This window comes from Rattus rattus, chromosome 13 (assembly GCF_011064425.1).
Source record: "Rattus rattus isolate New Zealand chromosome 13, Rrattus_CSIRO_v1, whole genome shotgun sequence".
Classification (NCBI taxonomy): Eukaryota; Metazoa; Chordata; class Mammalia; order Rodentia; family Muridae; genus Rattus; species Rattus rattus.
In genome coordinates, this window is record NC_046166.1 from 69,084,289 (window position 1) to 69,105,176 (window position 20,888).

The 20,888-nt window shown below is 45.4% G+C and overlaps 1 protein-coding gene across 1 annotated transcript in view; it reads right to left on the reverse strand.

Annotated features, from left to right (window-relative positions):
• Dlgap2 (DLG associated protein 2) overlaps positions 1 to 20,240 on the reverse strand; it is a 136,476-nt gene extending 116,236 nt beyond the window's left edge. The window contains exon 1 of the mRNA XM_032918939.1: positions 20,154 to 20,240. The gene's annotated coding sequence lies outside the window, so the exon portion shown is untranslated. The remainder of the gene's footprint in view (positions 1 to 20,153) is intronic.
• Positions 20,241 to 20,888: the final 648 nt, after the last annotated feature.

Sequence of the window (20,888 nt, forward strand, 5' to 3'; positions counted from 1 at the left end):
TGGAAGTGGGTTAGAGCAGTGGCAAGATGAGAGATAGCTTTGCTTTCCTTTCTGGCTTCCTCTTCTCCACCTGGCCTCTGAATATAACATGGTTGCGCATCTTGAAACCCGAGTCTGTAGTTACTTTCATGGACCCTCCCAAGAATAAGCCTACTGTGCTCCTCCACAGAATGGGGTGTGTGGCATCAGACCTTCAGCTGAGATCCTAGCTCTACGAGATCTTTGGAGGTTCTAAGGTATACTCGAGGTTGAGGGTTGGCTGGCTGAGTGGTCTGGAGTCCTTCCTTGGGACACAAGGTACCCATGTGGCTTCCAAAGCAACAGCTCTTGTTGAAGGAGGGAATCACATGCTGAATGGAAAAGAGCCTTCATCTTGTTTGCTCATAGGTCCTAACCATGATTCCAGACTCGCTCTCTCAGACCTGCATAGCTCTTCCAGAAATCAGGTAAACTAACCCTATTGCAAAATCCTAAAATTCAGGAAGAAAGAAAAACTCAAACCACTGTGTGAAATAGCACAGAGTTACTATCCTGATATTTTGAAAAGCTTTCTAGGTAAACATGATAGCTCATTCTGAGCTTTGGGTTTTTGGGTATATGTACATACACATATATGCACATATATTGTTGTTGCAACGTTTTCTGAATTAAAACATTCCATCCTTGAAGGAGGAAGATGTGAGGGTCGGACAGAGGAGGGAGTAGTCAATTTTCTAGGGTTGTGGCCTCTGTTCCATCATGTTCCAGTAGATGATCTTGCACATAAACATACAAAGGCAGAACAAACTGGAATGAGTGGGTTATAAAAAAAAGTAAAAGAAAGTATAAAGTTGAAGTGGGCATGGATTCTGGAGGAATTAAAGGGAGCAGTGGAGAGTGAATATGATTAAAATATATTATATGCATATGTTGAATTTCAAAGAGCTAACAAAAATATTATATTAAAAAGATTTAGAATATAAACAATTCACAAGTCTCAGGAAGTTCCTGAAACATACCAAATTCACAAGGCTGTTTCTTCCTCAATACTACATAAGCAGTAAATACTGCTGTGGAAAGGAGACTGTCTGAACTGGTAAGGTGTCAGTATATTATGCAGAGAGCTGACAGGATGAAGCTTTTATGATTGGCAGAGATTAAAGTGAGCTTTTCAGTCATGTAGCTGCCTTTGATGAATCTCTTGTAAGTAACTCCAATAAACACATTGGCTCACCAACTTGAACCTTGGTAGAATTGTTTATTTTGTCTGTTGATGCTCTATATACAGTGAGAAAACATTTGCTCATATCATCCCAGGAAAAGTCACACAACAATGTGCGACTAAAACACTAACTAAAATTATTTCTGGTCGTTGAAAGTAATTAGAATAGAAATCCCTAGAATTGGTCCGATTTGACTTTTAGAATGACTGTAAGTTTATGTGTCACTATGAAAATTTTCAGGAACTAACAAAAAAAAAAGTATCAAAGATCCAATACATAATAACTGCAGCAGATGGCAGGGGGAACCAGAGTTTATCTGATTTGAGCTCCGTTCCAACACAAACACCATGGGAGCCAGGAGGCCTGAGTCCAAACCACAGTTTGATCTTTCATCAGCTGATGGGCATGATGAGTCACATGAACCTTTAGGTTCCATTTCTTCATATGGAATAGGCTGACAGCTCCAATAGGTTGCTGTGATACGAACTGTAGCTCTGCTCTCTGCACTTCACAAAGACACTCTCTGAACATATACCTGCTTTCCCCCTTCATACAATATCCTACTTGGTCCGCCAAGGCCAGAGAAGAGGCCGTGAAGAAGAAAACAAAGAAAATCCCAGGGACTAACACACTGTGTCCTGGCCAGGAAGGGTGTAATTCGCAGACCTTTCTGACCAGAATGCAATTTGGGAACATCAGGCATTTCGGTGAGAGCTACACACATCAGCAAACTCGATTTTGTGCCTGATTGGAAGACTAAACGGTGCAGGCAGGCTGCCTAATGCAGGGACGTCATGCTGCATAACATCCCTCAGCTGCTCTCAACTGGGGCTGTCTGAGACACACCAGACTCCATCATCAGCCAGGCTGCCAGTGCTAATGACTTCTATTTTTTATTTTTTTTTATTTTTGAAGATGCCATTTCAAGGATAGTCCATGAAGCCGCCTGGACTGAAATCCAGTTAATGTGTTGTTCCTCGAGAGGGGTGGGCATTCCTTCCACCTACCCAGAGCAGTCACCCAGTGACTCCCTAACCCCCATCTGCATTTCCTTCATCTCCGAAGAGACTTTATACACCCTGCGTCTTGTTTTCAAAACAAACCCCTGCTCCATTAAGCAGAGATCAACTCCTAGCTTCCTTTCCACTCACACCTGCAAGTCCTGGTCAGGCCCCTCTGCAGGAGTTGGGGTGGGGGAGCAATCACACACATGCTTTCTGCATTTCAAAACAGGGCCCGTGTCTTCTCGGAGAGGTCTCTTGCTATTGGATGGGGCAGACATCTGCTAGGGAAAGCGTTGTTATGAGATTTTTTCCCAAAGCTGAACTTAGAGTGCTTGGTTCCTCAGGCATTTGGGTTGCATGCCTGACGGTTGGCTGGACCGGATGGTGCAAAAAAATATTTGTGTTTTCTCAGAGGGTCTGTGCTGGATAGTTTTATCTAACTGGACACAAGCCAGAGTTATCAGAAAGTAGGGAACCAACTGAGAAAATGCCTCCATAAGATTGGGCCGTAGGGCATCGTCTTAATTAGTGATTGATGGGGGTGGGCTGGTCCATTGTGGGCAGTGTTACACATGGGCTGGTGGTCCTAGAAGGCTGACTGAGCGAGCCACGGGAAGCCAGCCAGCGAGCAGCACCCTTCCATGGCCTCTGCATCAGCGCCTGCCTCCAGGTTCCTGCCCTGCTTGAGTTTCTGTTCTGACGTCCTTCGATAATGAACAGTTATATGGAAGTGTCAGCCAAATAAACCCTTTCCACTCCAACTTGGTTTTTTTGGTCATGGTGTTTTGTTACAGCAATAGAAACTCAAACTAAGACAAGATACTGTGTGGCAATGCCCAGGGGCTACCAAATTCCACACAACAGAGAGATTCTGTCCTTTCGCTGGGCCCAGCAAGTGCCTTCCACTCTCTTTGGAACCATATACTAGTCGTAGCCTGTTCACTGCTGGCTGGAAGGAGGGTGCATGCAGCTGGTACAAGATCAGACCCATGTGTGGGTCACGGTCTCCTTTGTAGGAGAAAGCCCGGGCAGGTGTGGTCTCCCTTCCAAGGATGTTGGCTCAGAAGTCCAAGAAGTTTCTCTTCCCTCTGCAGAGGGTTTGGCTGTCTGTGTGAGAGATTGGAGAATTCTTTTATATTCTGTATTATCTTATTTTGGAATCAAGGGTAATACATGATTTACCAACCAGTGACTATAAGCTTCAGACTCACAGAGAAGTCTTACACAGCAAAGGCAGGAGCCTGGTGGCCATCAATGCCCAGTGGCCAGTGGGGATGCTCCCTTAGACCGGCAAGCAGGGGTGAAAGAACACCTGTAACTTCCTCCATCCAGTGCGACGTATTTACTTTCTCTCCTTATTTTTAGAGACCGGTTCTCGACTGCCTCAGTCTCTGAGGCCCTTATTACCACGGGTCCTAGCAGACGCACCTGGCGTGGCTCCAGTCCTGTGAGCCGCTCTACAGATGTCCTGTGGCCACGCTGGCCCTGCTCCAGCTGCCTCCCTCATGCCAAGATCTGTGACTGCTCCTGCTCAGGTCACACAGCATCTTGCTGGAGCTGGCATAGGCACAGGCTGGGGAGACTTCTGGTCCTTTTGATCAAAGTGTTTGAAAAATCACTTGAATGCTGAGAGAATGGGGATCAGTTAGAGAAGAGGGGACCCCACATGTGCCAGTTATGTGTCTTCCTGCCTTCTTTAAACTGAATGTTTTAACAAGGCCCAGCCTTTGAGGGCTAAAGGTGGGATCAGTGCAAAGCCCATTAGAGCGCTGGGTAGTTAGGAATAGGAATAAGATCAAGAAGTTAGTGTGTGTGTCTGTGTGCCTCTGTGCATGCAGATTTATATGTAAGGATGTAAATACATGTGTGGATGTGGCACATGTGTGGCACATGGATGTGGCATGTGTGGATGTACATCCACACATTCAATTATTTGTGCGTGTCAGTGGAGGTGCACATGCATGTACACTCACACATATATGCATTTGTAGATGTGCTCACGTGTGTGTCTGCGCTGTGTGTACCCATGTGCATTCTAACATATATGTGTGTGCATGTTTGTGTTGACCGCAGTGCTTCTCTTACTCACTCTGCCCAGGAAGCCTCAGTGGTTAACTCTCATCAGGTGAAAGGAAGACACCTTGGCCACTCTCTCCCGTCAGGGTTCAGCTGCTCATCATTAAAGAGAAGCCACACCTACCTCCTAGCTCCTCCTCTGTGAGTTGTTCACTACCGGTCAGACAATGTTTGCGCCCTCATTGTGTTTCATTATACTTGACCTTTGGCTGCCTGCCCAGGGGTCTCACCATACCTTCCCCAATCCTTGGTGCCCAGGAACATCTCTCTGAGAACCAGCACAGACACCATATGCAAATACCTTCTCTTGACACCCTGTGGGTGACCAGAAACACTTCCAGATAGAAACTTTCAGACCTTAGGGTGATCCGTACATAGGAATACACAATGCTGCACGTGCTGGCTGTGAGTTTACAGCCACTGTGGGCACAATGAGCAGAGCCATAGACAGTGGGGTGTGCAGGCACGACTGACTGACTTTGACTCCTTTGGGTGTATATCTAGAACTGGGCTACCTGGGTCTTACTGCAGTTCTAGCTTTAGTTTTGGGATGGATTTCTATTGACTCCCAAAGAGTCTGAACTTGTTAACATTCCCATCAGTGGTCTACAAGGGGTCCCTTCCTCTGACTTCCTCAGGAGGATGTGTTGTTTTCTTCTACATTTTTGTTATTATTTTTATTGTTGGAAATAGTTTCATAAATTGAAGGTCAAGACAATATTATGTTCATATTTTACGTTGGGAACAAAAATATTTACCCCTACATTTGTGATCAACGAAGTAACTACTTTCTTAACAAGTATAATATTTAAGCTAAATTGACCAATTATAAACAACAGAACAACAGAAGCATCATTTCTACAGCACTTTTTTTTTTTTTTTTTTTTTTTTGCTACCGCTGCCGTTTATTGACATTCAGGTGGGCACTATAGCAACAGGCCTGGAGACGCTGCAGAGTACAAGGTGGAGAGTGGAACATCTGCAGGGACAGCAGTGGAGTGCACGAGGAGAAGGAGAGAGGCCAAAGCTGTTGGGAAAGCAAGTCAGGGCCAGGGCCAAAAGTCATCTACATGGGAACCCTGGGCCCCCAGCCTCTGTTCTTGCTGTCTCCTGATTCCAGGCCAGGGCTGGGAATCAGCCTGGAAAAATCTACAGCACTTCTTAAACTTATTATAAACTCCTTAAAATAGCAATTAAGTATTCTGAACCAACATAATAGCACACACACCCACACCCACCCACCCACCCACCCACGCACCCACCCACCCACACACACACACACCAGCAATTTGTCTATTAGAAGAAGACACAAGCAAACAACTCATTCCACATCTGTCTTTTTCTTAACCTCAGTGAGAATTGTCAACAAGCTTTAAGAGCACATAATTGAAACACAGTAACTGGCACACCTTCCCCATTGAAACATACTGATCTTAATTTTAGCAGAGCAGTTAAAATGTAATCTTAATTTCATTTCGACCTGCCATTCCTTGACAGTGGAAGGTGTTGTAATTTTTCATATATTGATCAGCCATTTGTATTTCCTCTTTTGATTACGATTAAATTATTCATTCATGTTTGTATTTAAGTTTTTGAGTTCTTTATATATTGTGGCATCAGCCCTTTAGATGAATAATTGACAAACACTTCTACCAATGTCCAGGTTGTGTCTTACTGTGTTTCCTGGACTGTCAAGAGCGTTTCTGTTTGAAGTGATACCATTTGCCATTTTTATTTTTTTTACTCTATCTTAAGGGACTAGAGTTCAACTCAGAAAGGATTTGTCTATCCTTTGAAGCATTTCTTCTAATAGCGTCAGAGTTCCAGGGCTTCCGTTAAGGCCTCGATGCCTGTTGGGTTGGTTTACGACAGTACGGGGGCAGGGCTGGAGTCCTCTCCATGGAGCTCCATTTGTTTTGGGGATCTTTGTCAAAAAGCCAGGTGACTCTGTATGTGCAGGTTTCTTTATGGGTCCTTGGTGTTATTTCGTGGGTTCGTGTATATGTTTTATGCAGTGCTCTGTTGCCTTTGTCTTTGTTCCAGTAATACAGTCTGACGTCGAGTGTTATGACAGCCTCACGTTGCTCTTTCTCCTTAAAACTGCTTGGGCTACTCGGTCTTTTGTGCTTCTGGAGAAACTTTAGAATTAATTATTTTATTAACATTTTTACTCCAGTTTTGATGGGGGTTGTCTTAAATCTATAGATGCTTTTCAATAACAAGCCATTTTTACATATGCTATTCTTATCCATGAACATGAGGGATTTTCCGCATTATGGTGTGGTCTTCACTTCAATATTACTTCTTCATTGCTTTATAAATTTTCTTTATAGATGTTCTTCTTGTATTCCTAGGATATTTTTGTCCTGTTTATGAGGGTTTGTTATAAATGGATTGTTTTCCTGATATCTTTCTCATCAAACTGGTTATTAGTGCACTGAAAGAGTATTTGATGTGTTTCATTTTAATTTGCTGAAGGCTTTTACCCTCTGAATATCATATGTAAAGATCTCTTGGAGGAGTCTTCATGATCTTTTATGTATACAACCATCCCATCTGCAAAAAGGGACAATTTTAATCTTTCCATTCCTATTTTTATCCCATTTTTCCTGTCTCATCACTGTGGCTAGCATTTCAAGCACTATATTGCACAAGAGTGAAGACAGTGCACAAACATCCCTCTGCCTTAAGAGGAAATGCTTTCAATTATCCCCATGTAAGATATGTTACAAGTTTATGATGTACTCCCCTTTAATATATTTAATTTTGATTGTTCTATTCTGCGACTTCAGCGTGTTCATCATTGAAGGGATGTTAAATTTTGACAAAGGCATTTTTACAATCTACAGAGATGATCGTGTGACTTTTGTTCTTGATTCCACTCGATACTGTGTTTACTGACGTTCTTTGGTGAAGGACCCTTGCGTTTCTCAAACAAGTCCAATTTGATCACAATGTATAATGTGTTGAATGATCTATTTTTCAACTGAAAAGTAAAAATGTAAATATTAAAAACCTTCAAAGATGTCTTTGCATTCAGTTTGCTAGTATCTTATTAAAATGTGGCATCTATATTACAAGGACACTACTTTTTGTTTATGTGTTTATGTAGTTTTGAAATTGTGCTAATCGTGGCTTCACAGGATAGGTTTGGAAGCACTTCAGCCCTTTACTCCGTGCTCTTGTTTTATACCACAGGCTGCTGGCTGGTCTGTTTCTTTTCATTAGGAAACTGAGATCGTGAATGTCTGGAATTCCTACTATACGTGTGTCCCAAACTGGGAAGACGACTCACTGAGCGATGTGCTTGCCCTACAAGCATGAGGGTCTGAGTCTGGATCCTCACCTAAGAGCCAGGCATGCAGCTACACACTTGTTACCCTGGCATAGGTCTTAGGATCTGAGTCATGTGGATCATAGGCCGGTGGTGGGGTGACGACGAAGTTTCGGCCCAGTCAGTTGAGCTGAGATCAAAAGCTCTAGGTTCAGTGAGAGTTCCTGTCTCATAAAAAGGTCACACACACACACACACACACACACACACACACACACACACACACACACACACACACACACACACTTATTCCTCTCATTTTGTAGTATTTGTTTCCTAATACCCATTTGCTTCTCCAGTTTCCTAAGAAGCATTTCCCTTTCTATGTAGCCTCCTGCTGTTTTCCGTTTTCTTTGCAGTGTCCCTTTAAAGATTTTCTGCAGTGCTAGCATAGTGCTCGTGGATTCCTTTAGCTCGTGTTTATTATAGAATGTCTCCATTTCTCCTTTCATTTGAAAACCAGCTTTAGTGGATGCAGTAATCTAGGTCGGCAGTTAAATATTTTAGGTCCTGAGGAAAACCATCCTGTGCCCTCCTGGCTTTTAAAAATTTTAAAGGAGAAAAACCTGTTGTTCATCTAATGCGTCTGCCTTTATATCTCATTCTCTGGTTGCCTTAATCTTTAGGTTTACCAATTTTACCTAATTATTTCTAGCCAGTATCTGCCTGTGGAGACTGGAGACTAGCTTCTCCTACGTTACAGAAGGCCAGTGGCGAACAGTGAGACTCAGAGGGCACACACGAGTTTTCACCCGTCATCTTCTGATGTGGCTGAAACATACAGACCTTGTTTTTGTGATCTCCCCATGGCTCAGACTGTGTCCCTGGACCAACTTATGCACCACCACTGGGTCACTGAGAGGTCAAGAAACATGTTCCGCGAAGGCGCAAGATTTCAGTATTTGAATTCCAGGCACACACTATCCAGGTTCAGACCCCCCCTGAGAACCAATACTCGGAATCCGAATTTTGAGTTTTTTACCATAAAATGTTAAAAACGGCCATGCATTGGTCCAGTTAATTTTCAGGATGTACTAGACCTTGATGAGGTCTCTTCATGCACAAAAATTGTATTAAGGGATTTGCATTCAGACATTTCAGAATTATCAGTAAATCAGTGTCTTGGCTTAGACCAGTTACTATGCTACCTGCTTTGAATAAGCTGAGGGTGTCCCCTGTTGGTTCCCTGTTGGTTCAGGCTGCTGCAAACTGTGGCTTCCCTTATGAGTGTGTGGGATTCACAGTACAAGTCAAGTGTTTGGAGCCTGGGGTTCAGTGTCCTCTGCTAGGCTTTAACTGGGGAAGCTTCAGGAGATGGTACACAGACACCCTGTGTTCACTCCTAAAGCATGCCCACCCCACCACCTGTACTCAGCTAGCTGACTCACTCTGCATGGTGGTTTGAATAGGTTTGGTGCCCACCGACTTCTGTGTTTGAATGTTGGCCCACAGGGAGAGGCACTATTAGGAGGTGAATCCTTGTTGGAGTGTGTCACTATGGAGGCAGGATTTTTGAAGTCTCATATACACGTTCAAGCTATGCCCAGGTGGAATCCAGTTCCCTTCTGCTGCCTTCAGATCGCAATGTAAATCTCGGTTCCTCCAGCACCAAGTCTGCCTACATGATGGCATGCTTCCCACCATGATGGACGGAAGCTCTGAACCTGCAAGCCAGCCCCAATTAAATGTTGTCCGTCATAGGATTTGCCTTGGTCACGGTGTCTCTTCATAGTGGTAAAACCCTAACTAAGGCACTCTGTTAAGGTGAACTTCAGTATTTAACTGGGAGAGTCTCCTCTTTGGAAACTGTGCAAAAGAAATGAGTTGAGTCATGTTGTTGTGGTGGGTTATAACACTCATGAGTTATTTCAAAGTCGTCTACTTTTTTGTTAGAAGTGTTGGCATTGAGCTCAGACTCCTCTTCTCGGATGTCACTGCGTTTGCGGGATGAGCAGGTGACCTCAGGTCCATGTGTCTCCTCTACTACCTGTCCTGGAAGCAGGTGAGATAGGCATAGGGGACCACAGGTCTCTGCCTTTCCTCAGATTCAGACAACTCTGATCCCAAGGGCCTTCTAAAGATGGCGAGTTAGTCTAATCAGTGCGACCTCTAGCTGGTTGACTGGTATTCATTGTATGTTACATATTCATGTTTTTTATACTTTCATAAAACTTGGAGAGCAGTGTTTCTCTTCTCAGTTCTTAACTAGGTTTGGGGGCTCACATTGGTTCATATATCATATTCGTTACCTCAAACTGCAAGTTCTCATTTCCAAGGAAACTGGTTTCTTACTAAGGAAATTTACTTTTGGGTTTCATGATGAAAGTGCACATGCTTCTGTCATGGGGCGGGTTTTAAGCTGAACTAACGGCCTCAGGAAACACTGAGAGATTTAAGGATGTCAGCTCACAGAGGCACGTCACACGGATTTAGCATGGAAACATATGTATTGCAGGCACGTTGGTGCTGTGTTCTTTTTCCCCATGCATACTTTTTAATTAAATTAGATAACACCCAATTCAATACCAGGTGGCAAATGGAGTGAATGTTGTTTATACACTGGACACTAGAGGAAATGGGTACCAGAAGATCCCACATGGTTTCTCTTGGCTCAGAACTAGAATAACCATTGGACAAATCCCTCGTCTTCTACACTGCAGTCTCCTGACTTATGGGTAGCAGACACTTGCTATATTCACAGGCTTACCTAGGACAGAACATGCTGACCCAGGGTCCTGGGATGATACAAGGTATTCAGAAGCACCGGGAACCTTCTCATCTCTGCCACCTCTTTCAGGGAAGCACAGACACATCAAAGCTGGTATCATCCCCTGGACTCTAATCCACGACAGAGCATCTGCTGCTTTTCTTTCCCGAAAACTATAGTTTCCAGGAAGTCAAGGATTTGGCAGCTAACCCTAACTTCCTCTTCCTGTAGAGATACTTCCTTAGGTCTGGAGGTCACTCTCCCTACACACAGATAGCATCCTGTACATCACTAAGCAGGCCATCACTCTCAGGAAAGGCCCGCTCAGTTCCATTTGTTTCCACCCAGAGGAACAAATACCTTGCACAAATCTGGACTTAGTTTTGAACACTCCCATCACTGTAGCCCACTAATGACTTGTACACAAAGCAAAGCCCTAGTCCCCGAGGCTATTCCAGATAGAAAAATGCATGTGGCATTTTTTTCAGATGGTGCAGTTTGCAAAGGGCCTCAGTTGTCACTGAAATCATGTTCTTGGATGACGTTGATCTAGGCAGGTGCCTGTTGGCAGCACACCGAGCCACCGTCCCTGTACCGTGCTCTACGTTTCCTTCCTGCAGCTCTGCTCGAAGCTATTGCTGGTGACGCTACCCAGTCACAGGGCCACAGTGGTAGTAGAGATGGTGACAACGAGCCATCCCTTGTCCAAAGGTCCACGTGCCTTTCTATTTATTTATTTGGTATACGTGGCCATCGTGGTGGTCAAGCTACAAACTGTGGGAGTTGGTGAGCATTCCTTGCTTCATTTGAAAGGACGCCTTTTCATGGGCGCAGAGACCGGTGCAGGAAACACACTCTACCTATACAGTTCAGGAGGTCTGGCCAGCACTCAAAAATACAGACAGAGGTACCTATGCCTGGTGTTCATATCTGAGATTAACACTCAAGTGAGTCCCAGAGACGTATGAGAAAGGAGAAGTCAGCGTCAGGCAGAGAGCACTTGACATGCTAACCAGGCTGACTTGCAAGTCTAGGAGGGAAGGGGAGCCCTGGAGTAGGCACTGTCTGGTATTATGGTCTTGTCTTTTACTGACAGTTCCCTTGGAAATGAGAACTTGCAGTTTATGCTAACTAATGCTCCATGTGAAGAAAGGTGAACCCCAAAACCTAGTTAGGAACTGAAAAGAAAAACAACACTCTCCGTGTTTTATTAAAGTGTAATGAAACAAATAAATCACAAATCAGAGATCTGTAATACCTGGCACCTTGTGGGCCGAGCACATTCCACAAGGATGTGCAGCTTTCTAGTAGAAGCATCTGGCTCTCTCCTTTCTGGAAGGCTCCAGGAGAACCACATATGAACTTTGTTATTCTGTACTTCGCAAGAGCCCGAGGTTGAAAACAGCATCTGGCTGGTGCGCCCAAGGAGTCCTGACTCATCTCTCCCCCTCTTGGCCTCTCCTTCTGTCATCTGCCTCCAGGGCCTGGTGAGCCTATAAGCCACCTGCTCCAGCCCTGGTCATGACCTCCTGCACAGCATAGCCCTGGGTGGTCTCTCCTGAGCCCTTCAGAAGGTGAACCCAGCAGCCAGTGCCACACCATACCCGGTCTTGTTTTGTCCTGAACTCAGTCTTGAGTGCTCCCAGGTGGAACCCTCAGATGACTTACCTACTGTGACTGCGGGTACGTAAGCACAGCTCTTGCATGCATCCCCAGATCAAGCCACTGCCCACAGGAGACCCTTCCCACTCAGATCCAGCTCCGATCGCCTAGCTATCTGCAGGGGCTTAGTAGCTTCCAGAAAGCCACCCATTCCTGCAACTGTCTTTGTCGCCTTCTTGTACCTTCCTGGGCCCTCAGCTCTAGCTTGGTTTCTGGACATGTTGCCTTGCTTTCCCAGCCTCTGCTACTCACACACTCTTTCCTTACACGCCCTGTGTTGCACTGGGCTGCCAGTCTTCATCCTTTATACACTTACTCCATAACTGAGGCATTCGGGAATGTGCCAATAAGGGTCCTAAGTGGCAAAGGGAGTCCCAAGTACCATCCTGGCCAGGGTCTAGGCTTGGTACAGCTGGAAACTGACATTTGACTTCAGAGCGCCAGTCCATGAACACCGCACCCCTTTGACCTCCAGGAGCCCTCAGTATCCCTGGCTCTAAATTCTATGCTGATTGTTTGCATGGGAACAAAAATTTAAATTGGAATTATGACTATGATGGCTCATGTCTGTCGTGACAGCACTTGGGAGATTGAGATAGAAGGATTACTGTAAGTTTGAGGGTAGCCTGGGCTACGCAGCAAGAATCTTCTTCTTAAAATAGAGTTGAAAAATTAAACATTAAACTAAAATAGAATAATGAAAATAAGTTCTCTTGAATTATCCAACGGGACTACTGGAGGTTAGTTTCTCAGTCCTCTTCCACAGTATTTGACAATTTTGCCCCATATCACACATGGAGGAGGGGCAGTCTCGGGATGGCTTCTGCAATCCTATTGGTGGTCTAGGGATCAGGGAGCGATAGAATAAAAGCACTTAGAGGGTGAGGAAAAGGGGCAGAGCTGTGTGAGGCAGAACTCAGCTGCTGAGCCAGAGGCTAAGTGGGGGCCCTAAAGAGGGTGGTCGTCTTCCTGACAGAAGAATGCCATTCTGTGACACTATTTCCATGGACTCTAGAAACTAAGTGAAAGAACAAGTGTGAGCATTTAACAATGTTACAAAGCTATGTGGGTGCTGTCTTTGTTACTATGATCAAAAACCCTGTTAGTAGCAACTCACAGAAAGAATACTTTATTTTGGCTCTTAGGTCAAGTTACAGTCAATACTGGCGAGGAAATCAAGGTAGCAGGGAGTGGGGTTGGAGCAGCCGGTCATCTAGCATCCCTGATGAGGGAAGAGACAGCGATGCTTATCTATTCCTGTGCTGCTTCACCCCTTTCTCCGCTCACACAGTCCAGGATCCCATCTGGGGAATGGTGCTGCCCACCGTGGGCAGATTTTCTCAAGTCAATTAACCCAAGATAACATCCCAGAGGCCATCTCTTAGGTAATCCTAGATTTCATCAACTTGACAGTTAACGCTGCCCATCACAGATACCTGTCCCTGCTTATAAAAGAACACTGATACAGACATCTGGAAGGGTGTCCTTGTTACAAAGGAAAGCATCCTCATCTCTGTGGGATGCTCTTGCACTCAGTGTGACATATTAAGGTGAAGCTGTGTAAGGTCACATCGTCTGGAGAAGCCTTTTTCTCTATTTCCCTGTGTGTGGTGGGCATCTGGAGGTACAAGGCAGATGCTGAGAGTCATTGATTCTGCGTCCATCTTAGATGAGACACATAATGAGACAGTCTTTCAATCAAAACCAGAGCTTGCCAGTAGCACACTTTTCTAAAGAGTTCGCTCTGGGGAATCTCCAGTTTCTGCCTTCTAAGGTTAGATTTACAGGCAGACCATCATACCCTCCCAATATTTACACGTATTCTGGGTATCGAAACTCCAGTCCCCACACCTAGGGAGTAAGCCTTTAACCAATGAGCCATCTACTCAGCCCCGAAGATTCCACAGTGTGTATGTTTGCCCGTGTATAGCGTCTTGAGCAGGAGGTGTTATATTAATGTATTTTAAAGCTGCAATGTAAGAAAGCGACCCCCACCCCCACCAGTCTCATATATAGGATTTCCCAACATTTTCCCCCATTTAACTTTGCAAATAACCTATCCATGCAAACAATAAGTGTTCACCACGCTCCACATAAATGTGAGCAAACGACGAGCCCTTTACAGCTCAACTAACATCTCAGAAAATGAAGAAACAACGCCTTTAGAACCGGAATCACCTGCTGCATGATGGGGGATGGCTCCAAGAATATCCAGCAAGAATATTCACGCTTGAAATAGGACGCGCCATGTCATCGCCAAGCATGGAGCTGCTCTGTGCATTGTTTACAGGGAAATGACAAGGAGCCTGCACATGCTCGGAAGAAATGCTTTTCAAATGCTCTCCAGCTGTGGTTGACTGATTCCACACACGAGGAAGTCCAACTATAACATCGTATAAAGTAAGCTGAACCTCACACCAATTACTGAGAGGTCAGCTTAATACCCGACAGTATATTAGTTAATTTTCATATTGTCTTGAAAAACATGTCACAAAGGCAACTTAAGGAAGGAAGGATTTATTTATTTGGGCTCACGGTTTGAAGGGACCATCCATCACAGCGGGGAAAGCGCTACAAGAGCGTAAGGCAGCTGCTCCCATCAAACCCTCAGCCAGGAGTCAGACAGCTGCTGCTCAGAGCTCTCCCTTTGTCTTTCTTCCCTTTTATTTGGTCTTGGATTCTGGGACAATGCAGTCTGATAGTCAACTCAGACACGTGCCTCCTCCAGCATCCCAGATCCAGTCAAGCTAGACAGGGAAGACGAACCATAAAGAGCATTTTCCCTAGACATGGGTTTCCTGGGAAGAGCAAGTTTCTTCCTTCATCGTGGCCACTGGGAATGAGCCCCATTAATCCTTGCTACCAATACTGGAGGTAAATGCTGTAGACACCTTCCCAGGCCCTGCAGCTCTCATCATAGGATGTTATGCCATATGGGAGCACCAGGGAGTTCAGATGCTCTCAAATGGAAGAGACACTTATTCAGACAAGGGGACAATATATGATTTCTAGAAACCACCCTTTACTAACGTAACACATAAGAAGATATTAGGTCCTTTTTTCAGTTGATTAGAGTCTTCTTGCTTGGAATTATCTCATGGCAGGTCTCTCAAGAACTCTGGGTACATTTTATTATTATGTGGGGTGGTTGACCCAGCATAATATTCTTGGGTATCCCTCCAAAGAAAATACAATATTGTTCACAATAGTCAACAATAGAAATAGAAATAATCTAGTACCCATCAATAGATGAGAGAACCAATAAAATGTGATACATATGCACAGTGGAACACTATTCGGCCTTGACAAAGGCAGGAGTCCTGCCATTAGTGGCCTCATAGAATAGTCAGAGGATCATGTAAACTAAATTAAGCCAGGCATAGAAAAAATGTGGAACCTTCAAGCTTGGTCTTGGGGAGTTGAGGGAAGAATGTGGCCACGGGAGGCTGGGTAGAGAGTAGGGAGATGCTGGTGGAAGACAATTCATCATCTTGATAGTAACTATAGCAACACACTGTATATAAGATTAGTTCTTAATTTCCTCACAACAGAAAACATCCTCACAACAGAAAACATGCAAATATGTGAGGTGATAGGTTAATGGTCTTGATTTAATCATCATTCAACTTAAGTGTATATTGATAGTCACATCATATGCTATAATGTATACAATTCCAGTTTTCAATGCTCACTTAAGAAAGCAAGGACAATAACAAGCAATGCAAAAACAAACACAGGTTTCCCTTCAGCAGTAAGGACAAGTAGGGGATCTCTAGAGATTCCAAGGGCCGGGCATTGCTCATCAGAGGCAGCAGGGCACCAGTTTCGGGAGTTCCCAGCTGTGGTATCTTAGGCAGGTTTCTGTCGTTACGATAGAACACCATGACCAAAAGCAACCTGTGAAGGCAGTGGTTTGCCTTATATTCCTGTGTCACAGTCCAACATGAAGGAAGTCAGGGCAGGGCTTCAAAGCAGGGATCTGAAGGTAGGACCTGACACAGAAAGCATGGAGGAACGTTGCTCACTGACTTGCTCTCCTCATGGGTGGCTAAGCCCAAGAGTGTCTTATACAGTTCAGGCCCAGCTGCCCATGGGTGATAGTACTCACAGCAATCATTTGTCATTAGTCATTAATCAAGAAGATGCACCACCTCTAACTTGCATACAGAGAATCTTATAGTCATTTTCTCAAACAAACAACAAACAAACCATCAAAACAAAAGACCAACTCAGCAGCACAAGTGAGGCCCTGTCAACTTGACATGCACACTTATCACTTACTAAACCACAGTCTTCCCTTTCTGATCTATCTATCCATAATATTTTATATTGCTATTGCAATATAAAACACATTCTTTTAATAATACCATAATCTCCAAAAATTCAAACACTTAAAAATATTTCTCTAAAATATCCCAAGTCTTTCAACTGTGGGCTCTCGTAAAATCAAAACCAAGTTAAATCAGTTCTTCCTCTTGAGGGGAGAATGAGCACAGAGCTGCAATCAAATAAAAAAAAAGGCAAAATCCACAGTGTAAAAAGCTCAGTGCTTGGCATATGGGATCCACTCTGGATCATCTGGGCTCCCAAGGGCCTGGGCAATTCCACTTCTCAAGTTCTGCAAACTACAGCACACACAGCTTGTCTCCAGGCTCAAGCAGGCTACATTCCACACCTGCTGCTTTCCTTGGAAGGCATCACATGGTATTAGCATCTCCAAATGCTGGGCCCTCCAGTGTAACTGGTCCTTACCTTCACCAGCAGCCTCTCCAGACCTCTCTTCAGAGACTCTGACCCTGACACATGGTACCAGGCCTCAACTTCTCTCCAAGACCTTTTCGATCCTGCAGCTTCTACCGCAACTGAGGCTACACCTTTTCCAACGGCTATCTCACCACTAGTAACAAGCCTCGGTTACTCTGCATGATCCCTTCGTGGACCAGCATTACCTGGGAAACTCACACACATTACTAAATTGGGCTGCCAACATGTGGTAGATTCGTGGCCACTTCTGGACCATAGCTTTTATGTGCTGATTCAGAGGAAACACTTACCAGAAGAATTCACCTCAATGATGCTTGTATTTCCTTAATCACAGCTGATTCCTTAGCCTCAGCTGACCACTATCAATTGTCCCCAAAACCCCAAAGGTTTTGCTTAAGTGATTATGGACTCTTTCTAATCACAGCCAATTCTTCAGCCTCAACTGAGCAGAATCAGATTCTTAATCCAAAATATTTAACAGTCTCAACAGTGTATTTAGGGGCCTCTCACACTGCTCTTGGATATTTTGTAAGACAGGCCTCCATTAACTATACTTTTGCATCATATTATACATTCTTCCAATAACCTATTGTGGTCTGAACACTCAACAGCTTTTCTAGCATAAAGTACCAACGTCCTTCTACAATCCTGTTGTCTGTCATGGCAATATCTCACAAACACAGTACCAATTTCTGCCTTAGTTAGGTTTCTTGGTTGGGTTAGGTGATTGGTATGATAGAGCACCATGACAAAAGCAACCTGGGGAGGACTTATTTGGCTAACACTTCCACAATACAGTCCACCATAGAAGGATGTCAAGATGGGAAGGAACTTTAGTAGGAACCTAGAAGCAAGAACTGTAGAAGCCATAGAGGAATGCTGCTTACGGGCTTGATGAGGAGGCTTGCTCAGGCTGCTATCTTAGACAACCCGAGAGCACCAGTCTGGGGTAAGACTCCCTGCAGTGAGCTGGGCTCTTCCACATCAACCATTATGAAGAACATACCTTACAGGCTCACCCGCACACAGTCTGAGGGAGGCATTTCCACAAATGAGGTTCATCTTCCCAAAATAACTTTAACTTCTGTCAAGTTGACAAAGCCTAGCCAGCACACACAGCGACAGAAGCTGGTTGTGGTTAGGCTCTGGTGCTTCAAAGAGGGTTCCCTGAGCATTTGCTTCTGCTCAGAGCCAACCACAGTTACACAGGCACACCCCAAGTATGTATTCCTCCTCTTCCAGACGTCCAGAGAGGCTGCTGGTGCTTTTCCTAAACTTAGGACCCCTGCCCTTTACCCCACTTCAAACAGGAACCCAGCGATCACTGGAAATCAGAAATCACCACACCCCGCTGTTTCTTGGTACCCAAAGCTTCCAGAACTGACTGATCCTTTTTATTCTTATAATGACCTTATCCCCGAACAGCAGGCTGGCTTCAGGACAGCGAACGTTGGCTTGCCATGTGGTGCAGCCATACCATAGTGCACACATGACTAGAGCAGCAGAAGCACAGGGTAAGAGATATTGGCAAACTGTGCTTCTATAGTGCTGTGCCCAGCAGCTCAACCGGAGACAGCGACATGGCCCTTGATGGATAAACAGAGGAGCATGGTATGGTTCAGACACTGTGGGATAGTACCCAGCTCTAAATACGAAATCCTACCATGTTCCAACACAGAATAACCTAGAAGACCTCATGCTCAGTGAAATAAACCAGTCACCGGAAGACAAACTCATTAAATATCTCAGTGTAGGCGGATCCATAGAAACAGAGAATAGGATGTTGGGGGCTGTTGGAGGGGTACAGCTTCTATTAGGAGCAAGTGGTGAGCTCTGTAGACACACGGGTGTATCAGTTGTTGCACGCTGTGAGTGAACCAAGCCCTAAACTCTACAGTGACAATGGGAAGAATGGTTAATTCTGTTCCCTCTCTGACATCATGACGTGCAGGCCAATCTGTGCACCACTCTTAGTAGGACAACAACCCTGGCTTCAGCCCCTCAACATCACTCTCTGTAACTCAGGGATAAGCTAGCCCTCCGCAGCCAAGGCAAGCCCCAGCTCCTGGCTTCCCTGAGATAATATCCTTTCTAGGTTCCTGCACTAAGACCAGGGCTCTCGATGTTCTGCATCCATACCTGTCCCTGGAGGCCAATGCACCAAGTCACAACCTCCTGCTGCCTGGGAAACAGGCCCTTGGGGGGAAATTCCCACCTGCTTTGTCTGTCATGGGGGAAGAATGGAACTGCTACCACAACTGCTCCTTTTGGTCTCGATGAGAAAAACTAAGTGTGAGTCTGGAGCCCCTAGCCAGTGCGAGCTCCCACACTGTTGCGGACTTAGGCAACCATTCTGTAAGCTTAAAGTTGAAGAGCGAGCTGTTTCAGAACCTGGAGGGGACAGAGCTTTCTTTGAAATAAGCCATAGCCCATGCAAAGAGGGCTCCTTGAGTATCCAGTGTTACTTATGCCAGTCAGACGAGCAACATGGTCCTTGCGTGTGATGGCCTGAAGAAAACTAAGGAGAAGTCCCCATTGGAAGATTTGCCTAGGTTGGGTATGGTGGCTCAAGTCTGTATGTGAATCCAAGCACGGTGGAGGCTGGGTTAGGAGGACTGTGTATGCTTGAGGCCAGCCTAGGCTGTAGCATAAAACTGTCTCAAGCAAACAAAAAGAAGCAAGCAGGGGCCTACCCCATGACCTGTCTGTGCACTGTAACAGTCTGTGGCCTGGTGTCATTCAGAGAACACCTGACCCCGAAGGTTTGCAAGTGCAGTATGCAATAGAGCAGAGCCTAGAGCCACACTGGCGTTCCCTATCTGATTAATGTTTGATGTTGGTTTTACTCAACTCTCTTCATCTCTGGCAGTGGCGGTCGCCCTCATGAGTAGAACTCCCTGCCAACTGACCAACCGCCCTAAGTAGAACCAACCCTTTGTGTCAGGAGTGGCATCAAATGATAGTCCCAGGGGAGACCGATCTGAGCACTCGGGGAGGGAGAGGTGATACATGTTCTCCAACAGGCTCCTGATGAACCAGCATCTACCTCAGCTTGCACTGTGCTGGCCCAAGGCATCAACCACTTCCAGTAGAGAGTGGGGCTGCTGGCCTCCTTTGAGCCTGGGGTGGGTGAAGGGGGTTTGTCTGCACATGGTTTCTGCAGTCTTATGTCTTTAACCCATCAACATGTGGGTCCGGGAAGCCCTTTTCTCACAAGGGATTCACGAGATTTTACTGTTTGTGTAAGAGCATCAGCACAGCCTCTCTAGTCCCACTGCCACCACATTCCGGGCGTGCTTAGCAAGTTTACTGTGAGTTTCCCAGTGATGGGGTGAGACGGAGGTTGTGGGACCCTGAGCTGTCAGTCAGTACACCCCCACCCTCTATCAGCCACTTCACTTTACCTATGTCCTCTTCTGCCGGACCTGGGAAGCTGAGGCCCGGCTGGGCCAAGTCTCCTCCTTCCTCCTCTGCAAGACACAAGAGAAAGACAAGCTTACTACAGTTCCGGTGAAGTTGCTGCCATTACCCGTGGCTGAGACATTTGACAGACACAGAGACACATTTCCGTTTCTTCCCACGGCGGTGCTCAAAGCTCGGTGTCTTGTATGGATAACCTTAGAGCAGCTGTCACATTCTGTGACAGCCCCAAGACCCCCACGTGTGGCCCACTCCTCTCTGAGGTTCCCTGCAGAGCATCTGCAAACACACCTTAGCTTCCCTGTATGCCTCTGGGCGTATTTGATCTCCTTAGCATCAGTATAGGCTGCTGAGATGTCCTGACCATTGTTGGCCTGACCTCCTTGACTAGTCAAGTCCTAATGAGTGTGAGTCACCCCATAAGTACATTCTGGGTGGATTTTTCATGGGCATCAACTTCTCCTTTTGTGAGAGGCCAGCTCAGGTCGTCACACTCACTTTTAGTTGCTTTCTCTGGCTTGTGAAGCAGAGACACTGCTGCCTTAGCATGATCATGGCATGTGTCATTTCAGCTCTCTTCCCTGCGTGTCTGGAGACAGAGTGGGAAGGCGAATGGATACATGGTCTTATCCAACCAGTTCCTGGGGACCTGGGCTAGGTGTGTGGACCCCTCTTCCACTTTTCTGCACAGCACTCCAGTGTGTGGTTTAAAAAGATGC